Source organism: Cnephaeus nilssonii, assembly GCF_951640355.1.
Source record: "Cnephaeus nilssonii genome assembly, chromosome: 14".
In the NCBI taxonomy this organism is placed as follows: Eukaryota; Metazoa; Chordata; class Mammalia; order Chiroptera; family Vespertilionidae; genus Cnephaeus; species Cnephaeus nilssonii.
In genome coordinates this window covers 70,913,793-70,930,872 of record NC_137085.1, presented here as the reverse complement: position 1 = coordinate 70,930,872, position 17,080 = coordinate 70,913,793, and the positions used below count along the sequence as shown (strand labels likewise).

At 43.0% G+C, this 17,080-nt stretch overlaps 1 protein-coding gene across 2 annotated transcripts in view; it reads right to left on the bottom strand.

Annotated features, from left to right (window-relative positions):
* The window catches only part of LOC307111506 (uncharacterized protein), a 32,643-nt gene extending 16,834 nt beyond the window's left edge, over positions 1-15,809 (bottom strand). Inside the window, exons 1-2 of one of the 2 annotated variants that reach the window (XM_079791484.1) lie at positions 15,331-15,809; positions 14,985-15,242 (exon numbers count right to left, since the gene is read on the bottom strand). The gene's annotated coding sequence lies outside the window, so the exon portion shown is untranslated. Of the gene's footprint in view, positions 1-14,984 lie in introns of both variants that reach the window. The other variant, XM_079791483.1, reaches the window with a different exon arrangement.
* Between the last annotated feature and the right edge of the window lie 1,271 nt (positions 15,810-17,080).

The following is a 17,080-nucleotide window of genomic DNA, read 5'->3' as shown; positions in this document are numbered from 1 at the left end:
CCAGGTTAGGCCTCAGACTCTTTCTTCTGATGCTCTTACCTGTCCCCCACCTCTGAGGCTACAGCACTATTTTGAAGTTCAGCCTCAAACCCTGGAGCTCATCCTACACTTCATTTCTTATTCTTTTGTTTTGTTTTGTTTTGTTAATCCTCATTGGAGGATATTTTTACCAATGATTTTTAGAGAGAATGGAAGGGAGAGAGGGAGGGGGAGAAAAAGGGAGAGTGAGAAAGAGAAATAGAGAGAGAGCGTGAGAGAGAGAGAAAGAGACACACATCAATGTGAGAGAGAGAGCGTGAGAGAGAGAGAGAGAGAGAGAGAGAGAGAGAGAGAGAGAGACATCGATGTGAGAGAGACACATTGATTGGTTGCCTCCAGGGCCTGGTCAACCCAAGTATGTACCCTTGACTGGGAATCAACCCCATGACCCTTTGGTGCTCAGGCTGATGCTCTAACCATTGGAAAACACTGGCCAAGGGCTCATCTCTTATCTTTCATCCCCAATGGACAAACACTCCTATAATCCACTGTGTCTGGTCCTTTCTCGATGGCAAAGTAGCCACACACTCTTCACTAGCATTTGGGGGAGATGCCCAGAAACTGGCTCTGTGACATTCATCCTGTAACTCGGTGGTTTATAATCAGCTTGGGTCAAATGACCATGACAGCTGAGTCCCTAGGCTACTTTGGAATCCCAAGTCTGTGTGTTCACATTTCTAAAATATAAATTTTCTGTATTAAAATGATTTACTATTGTCTGTAAGGATTGTTTGTCAAATTTTGCTCCATTCCAGGGTTGGGTTAGACAGCCAATGGGCATCTGACCTAAGATCTCCATATTCGTCACTAGAACAGCCAGAAGGCCCAGCCCTTCTCCTAAGGACCACGGATGCATTCAGGAACGCCTTTAGAGCCCAATCACCTTTTTCACTATACAAAACATTAATACATTAAATGAAAGAGCCCCACCTGCATTTTACACTTGTTTTATTTTTATAGGTAAAACTTTACACATCTTTATAATACATGAAAATTCACAAGTTATTAGGCAAGTCAATCACGCAAAGCTGTTGGTAGCAGCAATTAAAGAAGTGGTAACATTTGACCAGTGTAAAATGTCACAGAATTCAAATCACAGCTTAGATCTTCAATGACTCAACTGTTTTATCCCACACAACAAGGTCTGATCAGTTTTAAGATAAAATTCCTCCTCTGGATATTCTGTCCCCATCATGTCTCTCTTTCCCTCCACCATCTCACACAGCAGGAGAGCTGGCCACGCTGGCCATCCCACAGTGGTTGTCCAGGTGCTTAGCCACCTTTATGTCGCCATCCGTGCCCCACTGTACCCCAGCTGAGCAAGGAGAGGGTTCCCATTTCATTCAAAGAAGCACAGTTATCTTTATTAACAATAGCACCTGATGCTTAAACAGTGCACCCGAGGCCCAAACAGATTCAGAAAGAAGCAGGAGAGACCGCTGTTCTTGATTCCCTTCCCCATACCAAATAGAAGTATTTGTGTCATTTTATACCTGTTCTTGACAATCCAGGATTTACTGGTACCTTACTGTGTTCCCTCAAAGCCAACCTCCAGAACACCACGTCTTCACTGCGCGGTCTGGGTCAGAGTAAATGACTTGGAAAGCAATAGTCAGTTCTGGGTGAGGATCTGCAGCGACACATGTTCTCAAAGTGGAAGCTGCATTTTCCAGGGGAGCTTATTATTTGAGGATAAACTTATTTATTTACTTAATTTTTGTTTTTTTCTCCTTTGAATATATTGGAGTGGTATGGTTAATAAAATTATATAGGTTTCAGGTGTACAATTCCCTAATACATCATCTCTGTACTGTATTGTGTGTTCACCAGCCCAAGTCAAGTCTCCTCCCATCATAATTTATCCTTCCTGTTTCATCCTCGATGTCCCCCTACCCTCCGTCCCCTCTGGAATCACCAAAGGTTGTCTGTGTCTATGAGTCGTTTTCTTTTTTTTATCCTCACCCCAGGATATGTTTATTGATTTTTTAGAGATTGAGGAAGGTTGGGAGGAGAGAGAGAGAGAGAGAGAGAGAGAGAGAGAGAGATGAGATAGAAACATCAGTTGCCTCCCATACTCGCTGAATGGAGATGGAACCCGAAAACTTTGGTGTATGTAACAACATTCCAACAAACTGAGCCACCTGACCGGGTCTATGAGTTCTTTTTTTTTTTTTTTTTTCCGTGTGTGTGTGTTTTGCTTAATACCTTAACCTTTTTAACAACCTCACAACCTCTGTCCCCTTTGCCAGGTGTCAGTCTGTTCTCTATCTATGAGGCTGTCTCTATTTTGTTAGTTCATTTAAAAAAATTAAAAATGGAACTACCTATGACCCAGTGATTCCACTTCTGGGAATATATCCGAAGAAACCTGAAACACTAATTCAAAAGACTATATGCACCCCTATGTTCACAGCAGTGTTATTTACAATAGCCAAGATCTGGAAACAGCCCAAGTGCCCATCAGTAGATGAGTGGATAAAAAAGCAGTGGAGCAACCCTGGCCAGATGGCTCAATTGGTTGGAGCATCATCCCATGCACTGGAAGCTTGCGGGTTCGGTTTCCGTCAGAGCGCATACCTAGGGGTGGGTTCAATCCCTGGTTGCGGCTTGTATGGGGCCTGTAACGGGAGGACGCTGGATTAGTGTTTCTTTCACACATTGATGTTTCTCTCTCTCTCTCTGAAAATCAATAAAAACGTACCTTCAGGTGAGGATTAAAACAAAACCAAACCATGTTACATTTACCCAATGGAATACTACTAAGCCATAAAGAGAAGGAAATCTAACCCTTCTCGACAGCCTGGATGGACCTGCAGAGCATCATGTTAAGTGAAGAAAGCCAGTCAGAGAAATAAAAGTCCCATGTGATTTCACTCACATGTGGAATCTAATAAAATACACAACAAACCAAGTAGAAACAGAGGATGAGCTTTAGTTGTGCTTGACTCACAGCTTTAGGTCTGCTTTGAGGCCAGTAAAGCCAAGCTAATGAGTCAGTCCCCCTGGGATTTGGGGGATGCATACTGCACAAGGCAAACAAACCAGACCCCCAGAGGGGGTCAGTAACCAGCAGAAGTCCACAGTGTATCTACAAGTTTTTCTTGTGTTAAAAGTGATGACCACATCCCTCTTATATCATGGACTCTATTTGTTGGACAGACAAGCTTCCCTGACCTTGCCGACTTCCCAAAAGAAGTTATTTGCTGAGAAAGGACTTTGCCAGGTCTGCAAGAATACTGTGCTTTTTAAGAGCTCTGCGAAATAGGTTTCTTCTCAGGAATGGGAAGAGATGTTCTTGAGAAACAAGTGACTTGTAAAATAGAAAATGCTCTATTTTTCCCTAATCATAGTTCTGGGCATATAATTAATGGAACCTGAATACTCCTTTTCTCCCTTTTGCAAAAGCCCCTGCACCTAATCCTTGGATGAAGCATGTCAAACTCGCCGCCCGCAGGCTACATGCCTCGTTTGTTTGTCCCGGGTTAGCCTTTGAGTTTGACATGCTTGCCTTGGATGGAACACTTTCCTGGTTGCTGCCAGCTTCTTTGTTCCCAAAGTGCAATCAGGACCCTGAATACGTGCTTTTCTTGCCCTGCAGCCTGGACTTTTCTCTCTGTCCACATTCGGCACTTGTTTTGGTTTAGTAGGTTTGTGATGAGCCTACTTGAGAGATATTGTCACACTCTTTCTTTCGCCTAAGACTTTCTGTTTCCTTGTTGGCTTCATTTTCAGACTACTTTCCTCACTTTGGGAATTGCAGACTTACATATTTCTAAGGACAGTATCCTCAGAAGAATGAGAAAAGCTCTTACAACAGCACAAACAGTCTGGGAATTGTTTCATGGCCCCTGGTTAGCCTGACCGAGACGTGAGCTCATCCTGAACAGATCCCTGTGGGTTGCAAATGATTGGCAGGTCTCTTGCTCATGATGCAGGAAGGTTTGATCAGCTGCACCGGAAACATTTTCAAGGAGGAGCAGCGGATAGAAAAGAAAGAGTACAATTGACAACTGAAATGGCAATTGTGTGCTTAGTTGTTCAGGAATTGCTTTAGTTACAAGATAAATAAGTTCTGATGATGTAATGAACATCATGGTGACTATGGTTAATAATATTTGTATTGTGTTTTCAAAAGTTGCTAAGAGTAAATTTTAAAAGTTCGCATTACAAGGAAAATATGTGACTATGTGAAGGGATGGATGTTAATGAAACATATTCTGGCAAACATTTTGTAACATATACATATATTAAATTATTATGTTTTACAACTTAACTAATACAAATATTTACATTTATATGACAATTACACTACAAAATTATATCTGAGAATAGCTGTGCTATTTTACATTCCTACTAGCAGGGAGGAGCAATCCAGTTTCTCTGCATCCTCACAAGCATTAGGTGTTGACACTATATTTTATTTAAACCAATCTAATAGGTCTGTAGTGACATATCACTGTGGCTTTAATTTGCATGTTCCGAATGGCTAGTTGTGTTTTCACGGGCTGATTTGCCATTTGCATACCCTCCTTGGTGGAGATAAACTGTTGGTCATACTCCCCCTTTACACATATGGTGCACGGATGTCAGGAGCCCACTCGGTGTCAAACGAATGGCTGTGGTTCCTGCCTAAGTTTGGCTGGTGGTTGATCTAAGGCCCCTGCGCTGGAAAAGGCTCATTCACACTCCATGCCCATGAGACTTGATGTTCCAAGTCACACCTGATAGAGAAATGGAGCAAAGAGTGTCCTTTTTTCATCTTAACTTACTATTCACATGAGCATTGTGGTCACGTTGATGAGCTTCTCAGGAGGCGTGTGACGCTGACTGTCTCTGCCGCAGGGAGGCTGTGCCTGTGCCTCTGCAGTTCTGGGCTCTTCTCTGTGTGTAGTGACAGGACTCACTGGGGCTGCACGGGAATGCATGAGGAGGGGCGTAAGACATACCCCCAGCTGCTTCACTAGCAAGTGACTTTGCTTTAGGTGAAGCAACAAGAGAGCTTTAAAAGCTTCATGCCAACATTTAACAAGAATTTCTAAAGGAAAGTGTATTGAGTCCATGAATCCAGTGGACTGCTATTGCTATAAAATCCAATTTTTCAGATTTCGTGATCACGTGTTGATTTATATTTTATTTATTACTTTTTGCCCTTTCATACAATGTCACCAACATCACAGATTCACTGAGTTGCCTCAGCACATATCAGTTCACATCCTATATAATAAAGATCTAATATGCTAATTACACCAGATGGTGGAACGACTTTCCTGGACAACCAGTGGGCGGTGCCGTAAGGCAGCCGGGGCTGGGGGCTTCGAGGACCGAGCCCCTTGCATGAATTTCATGCATCAGGCCTCTAGTTCTATTATAATTCTTGAGGCTTTTTAAAAATTATTTAGATACATAATTATAATTTGATGTGGTGAGAAGCTAAGTGAGATCATTCTTGTTTTCTCCCCAAATCTAAATTAAGTCCACAGATGGATTCAGATAACCTCTAGCTATGAGGTCAGTGCCTTTTTTCTGGGTTTGTCATGTCAGCAGGACTCAAACATCCCAACCCCCTGTATTAATGACCTGTGGCTGTAACACAGCATTCCAACACTCTTCCTGAAAACAAGGGTCATGCACAGGTCTGTGTTTGGCTGCACGTTTTCTGATCCAGGTGATCAGCCAGCTCTCCGCCATGCATCCTTCATGCTCCTTGGATTGGCCAAGTCATGCTCTATGTGTGGCCATGACAGAGGTACAAGAGGTGAGTGGAAACAAATGGACTCATAAGGCTTAGGCTCTGGACTGGCAGTGTCCCTTCCACAGAGTCCATCAGACAAAGCGAGTCACACAGCCAAGCCCAACACCAAAGAAGCAGGGAAGTGTTACTGCCCATGCAAGTGAGATGGAGAGAATGAATATTTATGAATAAGAATCCAACTACAGCTGGGTGTGAAGATACATGTCCTTACACAGCAAGGAGGAAATGTTCGCCATTTTATGCCCCAGCCTCAGAAGTCACATTACACAACTACCCCCGTGCTTCCCAGCGGCTGTCAGAAGATTCCACTAGGTTCAAGGGGAAAAACAAACAAACACATAGACCCCATTGTGCAATAGATGGAGTACAAAGGTCATTTGTTAAAAGACCACATATAATCGGAGATCTCGATATGGTTATCTCTGGAAAATGCAATCAGACACAGGAACAAAGAAATGGTATTTCCAAGGATCAAGCTTCCATGGCAGTTAGTGTTTGGGGAACTAGAGGGCATTCCCTGGATCCCGGGTGGTGGTGGCACCATTTAGTGTCCTGAAGACAGGATTTCCTCAAAAGGAAATGAGCTCCAGTTTTCCAACTGTAAGTTTCTCCTGGGACCCTGGGATCTCCACTGCCTTTAAGTGACTCAACTTCTTTGTGGAAGCGCTTCACTCACTGGCTGATGTAAGTGTTCAGTGCTGATGGGACATAGGGCCTCCCGGAGATCTTCACAAGACCCACCCACACCCACGGGTGTATCCCCAGGAGGTGAGAGAGGCCAAGCAGAGAGGGGTGTGCAGATTCTGGGTGCAGACTGTCTCCTTCGTAGTGTGTGAAGCTGGGGCATTCTCTCAACCTCTCTCAGCTCCAGTTTCCTTACTCTGTACAACAGAACAAGCAGAAACTTGCTCTGAGGGGAACGCTGTACTAATGCACACAAAGTATAGGATTGGTACTGGGCAAGTTCTGGACAAATACACACTAATATAAAGATGGTGGTGACTGATGCTGCCTCGAAGTAGAGGAAGAGCAGAGAAACACTGGGTGTTTGCTAGACACTGAATGTTTGCTTTCCTCTCTCTAGTTATGTGTTTAATCCCTAACTCCTAGGTGATGGTTTGAGGAAGTGCTGCTTTGGGGAGTTAATTAGGACATGAGGATGGTGCCCTCATGAATAGGATTAGTGCCCTTATAAAGAAAGCTCAGGGGATTCCCTTTCCTCTTCTCCAGTTGAGGACATCCAGAAAACATAGAGTTCTATGAACCAGGAAGTGGGTCCTCATAAGACTCCAAATTTGCTGGTGCCTTGATCTTGGACTTTCAGAATACAGAGCTGTGGAAAATAAATTTCTGTTGTTTATAAGCCTCCTAGTCTATTTTACCCTTTCACAGCAGTCAGAGAGACTAAGGCAGTGTTGATGTATTGCTATCAGTTGAGTCCTGATTCCCCCAACATGGATCAAGTCTCTGTAGGGCTGGATGGACAAACAACACTCTCTACATTTTTTAAGATTAAAGAAAAGGTTTGTTTTGCTTGAGGAGTCAGATGGCTCCAGTCGTCCACCTCACGGGATAGAAGTTAAGGTTAGTGAAAGTGACTCTAGATATCAAACCTGTATTTTGAGGAGCAAAGAAATTATTTGGAATCAAAAATAGTCTAGACAATTAAAGAAAAGTTTTGTTTCTGAGCCTCCTTTCTATGTAACTTAATAGCTAAGATACATTAACCAGTGTGATTTCTTTTTAAAATCTGTACCAGTTAAAATTTACTTGCCACTCAATTTCATTCAAAAATTTGTCATGTTCATTTTTTTAGTCAGTACATATAGATCTGCAACATTCTATGTAATTCTATATAAAATTGTACTATGTGGACATATATGTTGGTTGATATTTGTCTTGTATTTATACTTTGTTTCCTATTATAAATTTGGACATTATCATACAAATATTCTGGTACATCTATAATATTTTTAGCTTCTTAAAAATTGATTACATGATTTAGCATGCCCATTAAAATTTATGTAGATGTTTTAAAAATATCCTCCCAAAATGCTGAGTCAGCTGATGCTCATGAGTCTTCCCATTCCTTACCCATCTCAGCCAAGACTGGATTTGGATGTATTAGCTGAGCATTGTAATGGGGAATTCTCTATGCTGGAAGTCAATTTACTATGAGAGTTGTTTCTTTGGTCTTTAAGATTAAAAAATAGTTTAGTGGCATCTGTAATGATCTGTAATAGGTAATCAATTCATAAAAATAAAATGATGTAGCATTTCATGTTTCTCCATCAGTGGCAATGTATAAATAGGTATATGTGAATAAGAAGCTAATTTTCTTCCCCTTTTCTGCACTCTTTCTTTTACTGGGTATACAGAATCAATAAAGAACAATTCTTGAACAGTCTCAAAAAATATTAACTGGTGTCATTCCCTCCTCACATCAGAATTACTTGATTTTTTTTTCTGAACACAAATTTATAACTGGTTATTTACTATTAAAACTCCAGGGTTGTAGTCCAAAATAAAGTTTTCAAGCAATAACTCCACCACTGCAGGCAGCGATTGGAGTCATGTGAAGACAGCATCATTGTCCTGTGCCTGTTACACAAGACCCAGGCCCCTTCCCAACACCTGAGATGAAGACAGCAGTGAGCTGAGGGGCCCGGGGGCAATCAGCTGGGTCAGCAAGAAGAGCTAAAATGGCAGCAGCACGGGTATAATGGTCCCTAAGGCCTGTCTGTCTAGTAGGTGTGTAGCATCATCAGCATCTTCCTTCATAGCTGAGCATGAGGTGTGTGACCACAGTGTGTGCCCTGGGGCAGGGGTGCTTCCTAGATAGGAGGCCAGAGGGTAAAATGGAAAGTGTGAGTGCTATGCAGTTGAATTAGATAAAAACCAACTAGTATTGAGTCATTGAACACGTGACAACAGATTTGTCCTGTATATTCTGTGCCTTGTGGGTAAACCCTGAGCACAAAAAAGCCTCTCGGGCAGGGCTCCTAATCTGTTGTCTCAGATGCCTTGCTTTCATGGATAGACTTTGGGAAGCTTTTATTACTCAGGGTTCCCCGAAGAAAGAGAACCAACAGAATATATATTATTTCAAGGAGTTGGACTAAGTGCTCCTGAACCCTGAGAAGTCCTCACATCGGTAGCCTTTGGTACACTGGAGACCCAGCAGAGCCAATGGTGTATGCCCCAGCCTACAGGCTGGCAGTTTCCAGGCTGAGGAGGAGCCAGTGGTCAGTCTGGGTCCGTAGGCAGAGAAAGACCAATGTTTCAGCAGGAAGGCAGCCAGGCAGGAGGCGTCTCCCTCCCTCTCAGGAGGGTCAGCCTTTGTTCTAGTCAGTCTCCACCTGATGGGGTGGGGGCTGCCCACAGTAGGGAGGGCAATGGGCTTTTCTCAGTGTCCCCTCGCACATGGCGATATCAACCCAAGGCATCCTTTCATGCACAGTGTTCCAGCAAATGCCTGGGTGTTCATGGCCCAGTCAAGTTGACATAAAATCAACCGTCATTAATCCACCTCTTGTGAACTTGGCACCTATGCACATCTCTTTACACCATGCTTTATCTCCAAATAAACACAATAACAAGATTATTCCTAACATGATGCAGCTATCCTGATACAATCAAAAAACAAACTAACTCTTTTTTCCAAAAGAAGAGATGAAGAGATAAGGGTGATATTTACTCTTCTATTTGATATCTCCTAACTTCAGTACTATGATGTAAAACTAAGAACATTTAAATGCTACAATATAAAGTCAATGAATCTTATGTTACATGACATTGAAATGAAGGACATACAGACATTTTATGCACACACAAAACATTCATAGCAAAAAGGGAGAAACTGCACATAATTACAGTCCTCATTTCTGTAACTGGTCACGTGCTCATACACAGCTGATAATTATAATTACGTTACTTTCTTCCATTCCATCAAGTAGCCCCATTGCCTTCTGAAATCACTCAAACTTGAATTCCTGAAGTGCCTGGGCCATGACTTGCCCTACCTGAATGGGGTTGTTGGTATTTGACATTGACCTTATTCAGAGGACACGCTAATTAATCATTTGTATTTCAGACCTACCCTTCCTCACGTCCACTATAGAGTAGCATTAATTTGCCCTGGTGGTTAAGATCCATTGTCCCTGCCAGACCACATAACTCCCTTCTTTGCCTTTTGATTCAGAGGCATGAGAAACCTAAAGTGGCCAGGAAGTAATCTTAAATTCTTAACTTCCAGTTCAATGGAATCATTGTTTTATCCCCTGGTGAAATCATCGTCCTTGTGAAACTAAAACTTCTATAGCAGCGGAGTATAGTTGGGTTGTTGAAACCAGAGCAACATTTTTACTGGTGGGTCCCTACTGGTAGCAGTAAGTGGTGTGATAACTATTTCCATTTCTTTGTTTTTGGGCCTTTGAATCTTGGCTGTTGGAGAAACAGCACCACCCATTAGACACTGGTTTGGACCATACACAGCCTCCTGGGGAACCTCCCCTTAGCTCTGCTAAGTATTGCCACTTCACTGTCATTGAAACCGACTCTTCAAAAGGATACGGATGGACCTGGAGAGTATTCTGCTAAGTGAAATAAGCCAGTCAGAGAAAGACAAATATCACAGGGTCTCACTTATATGTGGAATCTAATGAACAAAATAAACTGATGAGCAAAATAGAACCAGAGGCATGGGAACATGGAACAGACTGACCAATGTTAGAAGGAAGGTAGGTGGGGAGGACTGAATGAAAGAAGGTGAAGAGCTGGCCAACGTGGCTCAGTGGTTCAGCTTCGACTTGTGAACCAGGAGGTCCTGGTTCAATTCCCCTTTAGGGCACATGCCTGGATTGCGGGCTCGATTCCCATTGTGGGGCATGAAGGACGCAGCCGATGAATGATTTTCTCTCATAATTGATGTTTCTATTTCTCACTCCTTGTCTCTTCCTCTCTGAAATCAATAAAATATATATGTGAAGAGAGTAGCTAGAGAACCTAAAGATACAGACAACAGTGTGGTGATGGCCGGGGGGAGGGGGAGCGGGGGGGATGGAGATGGATAGAGGTAGGCAAAAGAGAGGAAAATGGGAGACATCTGTAATAGAGTCAATAATTAAAAAAAAGAACATTTCATCATTCTATCAAGCCAGCTGCTTTAAAGAGAAGGCTAATGGCAAGAACAGTGCATCCACAAGCATTCCAACAATGCTGCACTTCATTAGCTGTGAAGCAAGTGCTGTGAGGAGCACTGCAATTGTGAAGAGGGCATTCTGTGCGTCAACGGGTGGTACTTTCAGCGGAAGCATTACTTTCAAGGGAGGCAAATCTGTGTACAGATAGATGTCTATTCCAGGAAGAGCGCACCCTGCCTCTTTCATAATAAAAGTGGTCAAAAGTAACCAGCCTGCCCCCAGGTAGCTAGCTGATCACCTTCGAGAATGGTATCATATGAAGAAGTCAGTGCTGATCAGTGAGCTGACAGATTGGGAACCCAGTGGTGGTTGCAGCCAGGTTGGCCTTAGTGAATAAAAGTTCATACACGACCTCCTTCCCTGCCACTATGGCCACTTTGTGAATGAGCCCATTGAGTGATGACAGGGGTGGCTGGGAGAGAGGCTGACTGGTATTCTCAGAATGGGCCTTACCATCCACTTGATTATTAAAATCCTGCTCTACTGGGGACACCCTGTGGTGAGAATTCACATAAAATGAAATATCTTCTATTTTTTTCCCCCTATTTTGAGGTGTTTGCATATACTTTTTCCCTAAAATTTCTTGTCACCAGTTTCCCAGTAATGGGCTATTCAAGACCATGACCTTCCCACCATAGCATCAGATATAATCCTCATGAATCAGATATAATCCCAGGTCTGAGCATTTCTCCTTCCAAGCCAAGTGAACGGACACCTGGTGCACAGCGGGATGTTCTGCCCCCTGGGGAGTTGTCACTTCACCCCTGTCCTTCAGCGATGTCCCAGAAAGGGGCTTCAGGGCTGCAACTCTCCACTTTCGAGTGGAGCTTGCATATCGGGCAGAACGATTTTAAACTAGCCTCTGTCTCCACTTTCTTTGTCATTGATCACAGGAACTCCTCATGTGGCTCTGACTGCAGAGCGGGAGAGAGGAGGCAGGAGTGGGGATCATGGGCTTTTGGGTTCTTTCCTAATGTAATTCAGCTGTGTCCCCAGGTCCTACCTGGCCCCATCCTGCACACACCACTGCCACTGGATGATGGACTATAGCTGTGCATGCCCAAATTCATGGCTGGGTGGGTGAGATAACCCTGTGGATGATGCACAGGCCAGCTCTGATGGCTTCAAGAGCCATGGTCAAACAGTCAGTCTTTACTAAGACCCAGTAGCAGATCAAGACCTGCTTCTCAAAAGGGGTCCTGCGCTGGGCCTCAAACAGCATCCCTATCATTGACACTTTATGTACCATTAAATATGAGCATAATTTATACCAGAGTCCACAAAATTACAAGGGGAAATAGAACATCTATATTTTCACAAAATTTTCACCAAATATTAGCATTATCGTAAACCACGTATGTCAGCAAAAACACAGGAACATATCCCATGACTTTGTCATCATGAGGAACCAGATACTTCATGTCACATTTGAGTTGTTCCAGATGTGTATAAATTATTTATGCTGGCTACTATTTCAACATTACACATTTAGAAGATTTTCCCCTGGAGGCACAATATGTTGTCACATTATTAATTTGCTGTTATAGTATGATAAACATAATTCAATCCTACGTGTTTCATTGCTGACATTTAACAGCATCACTCGGAGACAGGAACCACAGGCATCAGCAGGTTTCCAGAGGTTCCAGCGCTGAAAGGCTCCTGCTGTCGGGGACCTCTATGCTCAGATTGTTGGACTTTGGGCCACGCTCCACGGATTGAAACTCATCAGGACCACTCTGGATGTCTCCGAAGTGAGGTGTGGAAAGTTTAGCTGACATGTAAACCACGAGGCCCCATCGACAAGACAGCAGTTTTATCATTATGGCTCTTTTATGACTGGACAACCCTGACCAAGAGTTGAACCGAAACCTCCTGGTTCACAGGTCTGTACTCAACCACTGAGCCACGCCGGCCAGGCAAGAAGCCCCCGCTTCTTCAGGTGGAACAACCGAAACCCACACAGCCACTTAAAATTTGCCCAAAGTAGTCACTGGAACTACACCATCAGGAGTCCATCTTACTCCTTTAGGTACCTTCCAATATGGTGGTATTTGTACAGGAACCACAACCCCTTATGTAGGGAGCAGTATTAATGCCCTTGAGTGAATGGTAATGACTCCTCATTAATTGGGGGAAGTGTTAGCATATTAGCAAAGGTTGAAATGGGAGAAAACATTTGACTGAACTGGCTCCTAGGTGCAGGACAACCTCCTACCACTCAGGGCTTCCACTGGTGTGTGTTCAAGTGGAATAAGGGGCAGGAATGCACCTTGCACTTCTACTTGTGTTTAATAACAACTGTGACTCGTGGGAGAATGGTCTAGTCCTTCCTCCTGTGACATGTTTTCTGATGGGCAGACCCCGCTGTTTGCTGCTGCCTCCTGCATTCAGGTGGGGCCTTCTCATCACGCTGACCCAGCACGTGCAGGGCCACTGCTGGGCCTTCCCACTCCCACTCCCACTCCCACTCCCACTCCCACCAGCAACCTCCATCTGACCCTCTCCTTTATGCTCCCTAGTGAATTCATGGTTCTGCACTGAGTGCCTAAAGTAAAATCCTTTCTAGAATATGTCAATAACCCATGGGTGACATTGAATTCTTCTCTGTTAAAAACACCTTCAGAAATTCAGAATTAGTAACTCCTTTACTGATTGCCTTTAAGAGACCCCAAGGCTATGGCCTTGAAGTTCCATAGACAACGTCTTTCAGCGGAAAGTGCTTCTGGGAGAAAGAATGCAGCTTTCCTTCTCTGGAATCCCCACTATTGGTGCTGTGTAGAACACAGTCATATTCTGAGGAGCAGCTCAGGTTTAGCATTGAAAAGAATTTCATAGTTTCCAGGAACACAGGGAAGGCGTTCCAGAGAAAGAAATGGGCAGAGGTAGAGACATCCGCTCAGTGTGGCCAGGGTGTGCCTGGGGAGAATGAGCCAGAAGAAAACAGAGGAGCTGATGTAACACTGGTTGTTGAGAAGTGTCAGAGAGAAGTCATTTTTGTGTCACTGAACGTGAGCTGCCTTGTAGAAGTGACTGACTTTAGTGTTTTGTAGGAGAAACAATGCCAGCCATATATTTTACAGGGCCTGATATTTGGCTGCAGAAATTTACCTTTTGACGATAAATTTAGTTTTATCATTCCAAAAATGTTTTATTTTTTTTCTACTTCCCTCAAATTTTCCAGGTTTATAACAACTTGAACTGAGCTATCTAGCATATATAATATTTACAAAAGAAAAAAAAAATCTTACAAAACCTTGGCATGAAGTGTTTCTGTAATGCAACTAGGAATTCCTGCTTCTGTACTAGGGAGCCATGGAGTTGGGAATTTGTCAGGGGAACCAGGATACTGGCCCTGCTATTTCAATGAACTGTGAGACAAACCATGACCCGCCACTACCCCTCTATGCCTCTGTTCCCTAGGTCTGGAGGGGAGATAGGCTTCATTCATGCCACAAGTATTTATTTATGACTTATCATATGTGAGGTGAGTGGTTATGATGATGGTTGTCAGGGCAAGATAATAAAATAGACCTACATGCAGTAAACGTGGGCCACTGATTTGAAATAGAATAGTTCTGGTTTCAAGTCTTGATTCTGCTTCTTAACAGTCATGTAACCTTGAGACAGACCTTGATAGAGAGTCCATTATCGAATCTGTGAAGGTGAAATTAAAAATATTAAAAATGTCTACTTCTGAGGGTGTTGTGAGCATTATAGAGGATAAGTTACATAGTGCTTAGCATACAATCGCCAGCCTGTTGCTACTAGTTTTATCATTCTTAATATTGTTTTGAAATTTTAGTTGCTTTATATCATTAAAACAGTCATACCTTATGATATATCACAGAAGATGTAGAATTGTTAGGCAATACAGAAAAAGAACAAGATATGTGACAAGCCCTTAAAGTCTACTGAAGGCAGAACACCTGAGATTTCAGGACATAGCAAAGATGACAGAAATTTAGGGACATGAAGCCACAAACACCCACCTGGAGCCATTGCAACATGATGCCTCAGGCGTGCTGTTCTCACTGTGGTCTTGGAGCTTCTCAGTCAAACCAGCCTCCATCATCAATGCCTTCTCCCCTGCTTTGCTTTGGTTGTTGAGCCCCCCAATGTGTGTGATGCACTGAAATAGGTCAACCTCAGGCAAGTTTCAGGAAAAGTGCAATGCTGAGTCCAGGCCCTCTCCTGGTGAACCAGTGACCCTCTAGAAAGCTGGTCTTCTTTCCCCTCTTCTCTTGACTCTTTTCAGGAAAACAGAAAGAATGTCAACAATTACTTTCTTGACTTCAGGTGGACCGACTCTAATTGGTCCTGACAAACCAGACTCACCGACAGACCTGAGTAAACAGTGCCTTAAAGTTTCAGTCTCTTCATCCGGACTTAGTTGTAATCTAATGAGAAAGGCATTGGTTTGTTGGGAAAGTATGTAAATGTCTAATTACTAAATAACACAATTAACTAAACCAGGTACCTGGCTCATGAGCCATAATGTCACCTGTTCCTTATGTCCTGTTCCTGCGGATGGGACAGTAAGCACATCATCCAGCTGGCTTGTTTTCCCCCCATTAGAGCTTCCAGTGAATAACTTGGTAGTGGCTGTTTCCATGAATTTTCAGAGGGTCCTTGGTTATGGTTCTTCCAGTAGTTTCTTTTAATTATATTTTGTTAGTTAAAAAAAAAAAACAGGTAATGAAACTAGTCATTATGAAAAACTTAGAGTGTGTAGATAAACAAAATGAAAAACAAATGCATCCAAAATTCCACTTTACTTTCTTGTGGTCTTTGGAGCCAGTAGACTTAGAATACATGGCTCATGTATACCTCCTTTTGGATATGGCATTTGATCTCCATAATAACTCTAATCCCCACTTCACAGGGGGATACACGAAAGCTTGAGGAGCTGGGGTTGGAAGGATTAAGTCTGACCTCACCCTCAGGCTGCTGCCCAAAGTGCAGCCACAATCTCTAAATATAGCCCTCAAGCGCAGTTGTCTGTCAGCTGTTGAGTTGAGCCCCGAGGCCAGCCTAGGTGAATGGTCACATGTTTGCTTGGCTCTAAACCCTGCTATGAGCCTGGGGCTGGTGCCCAAAACAGGTGCTCAGCAAACCTGGAGGAAATGAAGAACTGGAGCCGTTCCCTCCTCGTGAGCAGTTTGGCTTGCTTACATTCTCAGAAATCCAAGTACTGACAAATCCACGGTGCCATCCGTGTATGACTTCAAACAAACAAACAAGAATGAACAGCAGGTGAAAACAGAACCCATTCAAAGCTCTTGATTCTTTCTTCTATGAAAATCACTTTCAAAATATATTTGAAATAGCAAATATTACATTTTTTCCAATAGCCAACCTATCATCGTTCCATCCTCCTTTTGGAGGACCCTGCAATGCTTGGCTGCTTGGCTACTCTAAGCACATGGCAGTATGTAGATCGGTCTACAAGCTTTCCTCTGACCTAAATTTGTGTTACCATCCGGCTCTCTCTTTTTTCTTATTTAAAAAATGTGGTAAAACAGGAAGAACAGGTATCTATTTTATTTTAATCATTTTAACCACACAGGGCAGTGGCATTAAACATAGGTTCAGCTCTCCCCACCATCAGTCTACAGAACTTTTAAATTTTTATCACAGGGATGAATACACACGGTAGGAAACCAAACCAAAGGAAAGAGCACAGGACAAAAGTAGCATCCTTCAAGTCTTTGCATCACCTCCTGGTACACTGCCCAGAGGTAACTTCTGTGAGTGGTTTTATGTATTTTTCCAGCTTCATTAAGATATAACTGAGAAATACAATCATAAGATATTTATTTATTGTTTTAAAATATATTTTATTGATTTTTCACAGAGAGGAAGGGAGAGGGATAGAGAGTTAGAAACATCAATGAGAGAGAAACATCTATCAGCTGCCTCCTGCACACCCCCTGCTGGAGATGTGCCTGCAACCAAGGTACCTGCCCTTGATTGGAATCAAACCCAGGACCCTTCAGTCCGCATTTTTGAAATAACTTTAGAATGCACTGAAGACCCTTTTAAACAATGATAGAAAACCTTTATTTTTAAAAAGGTAACCAATTTG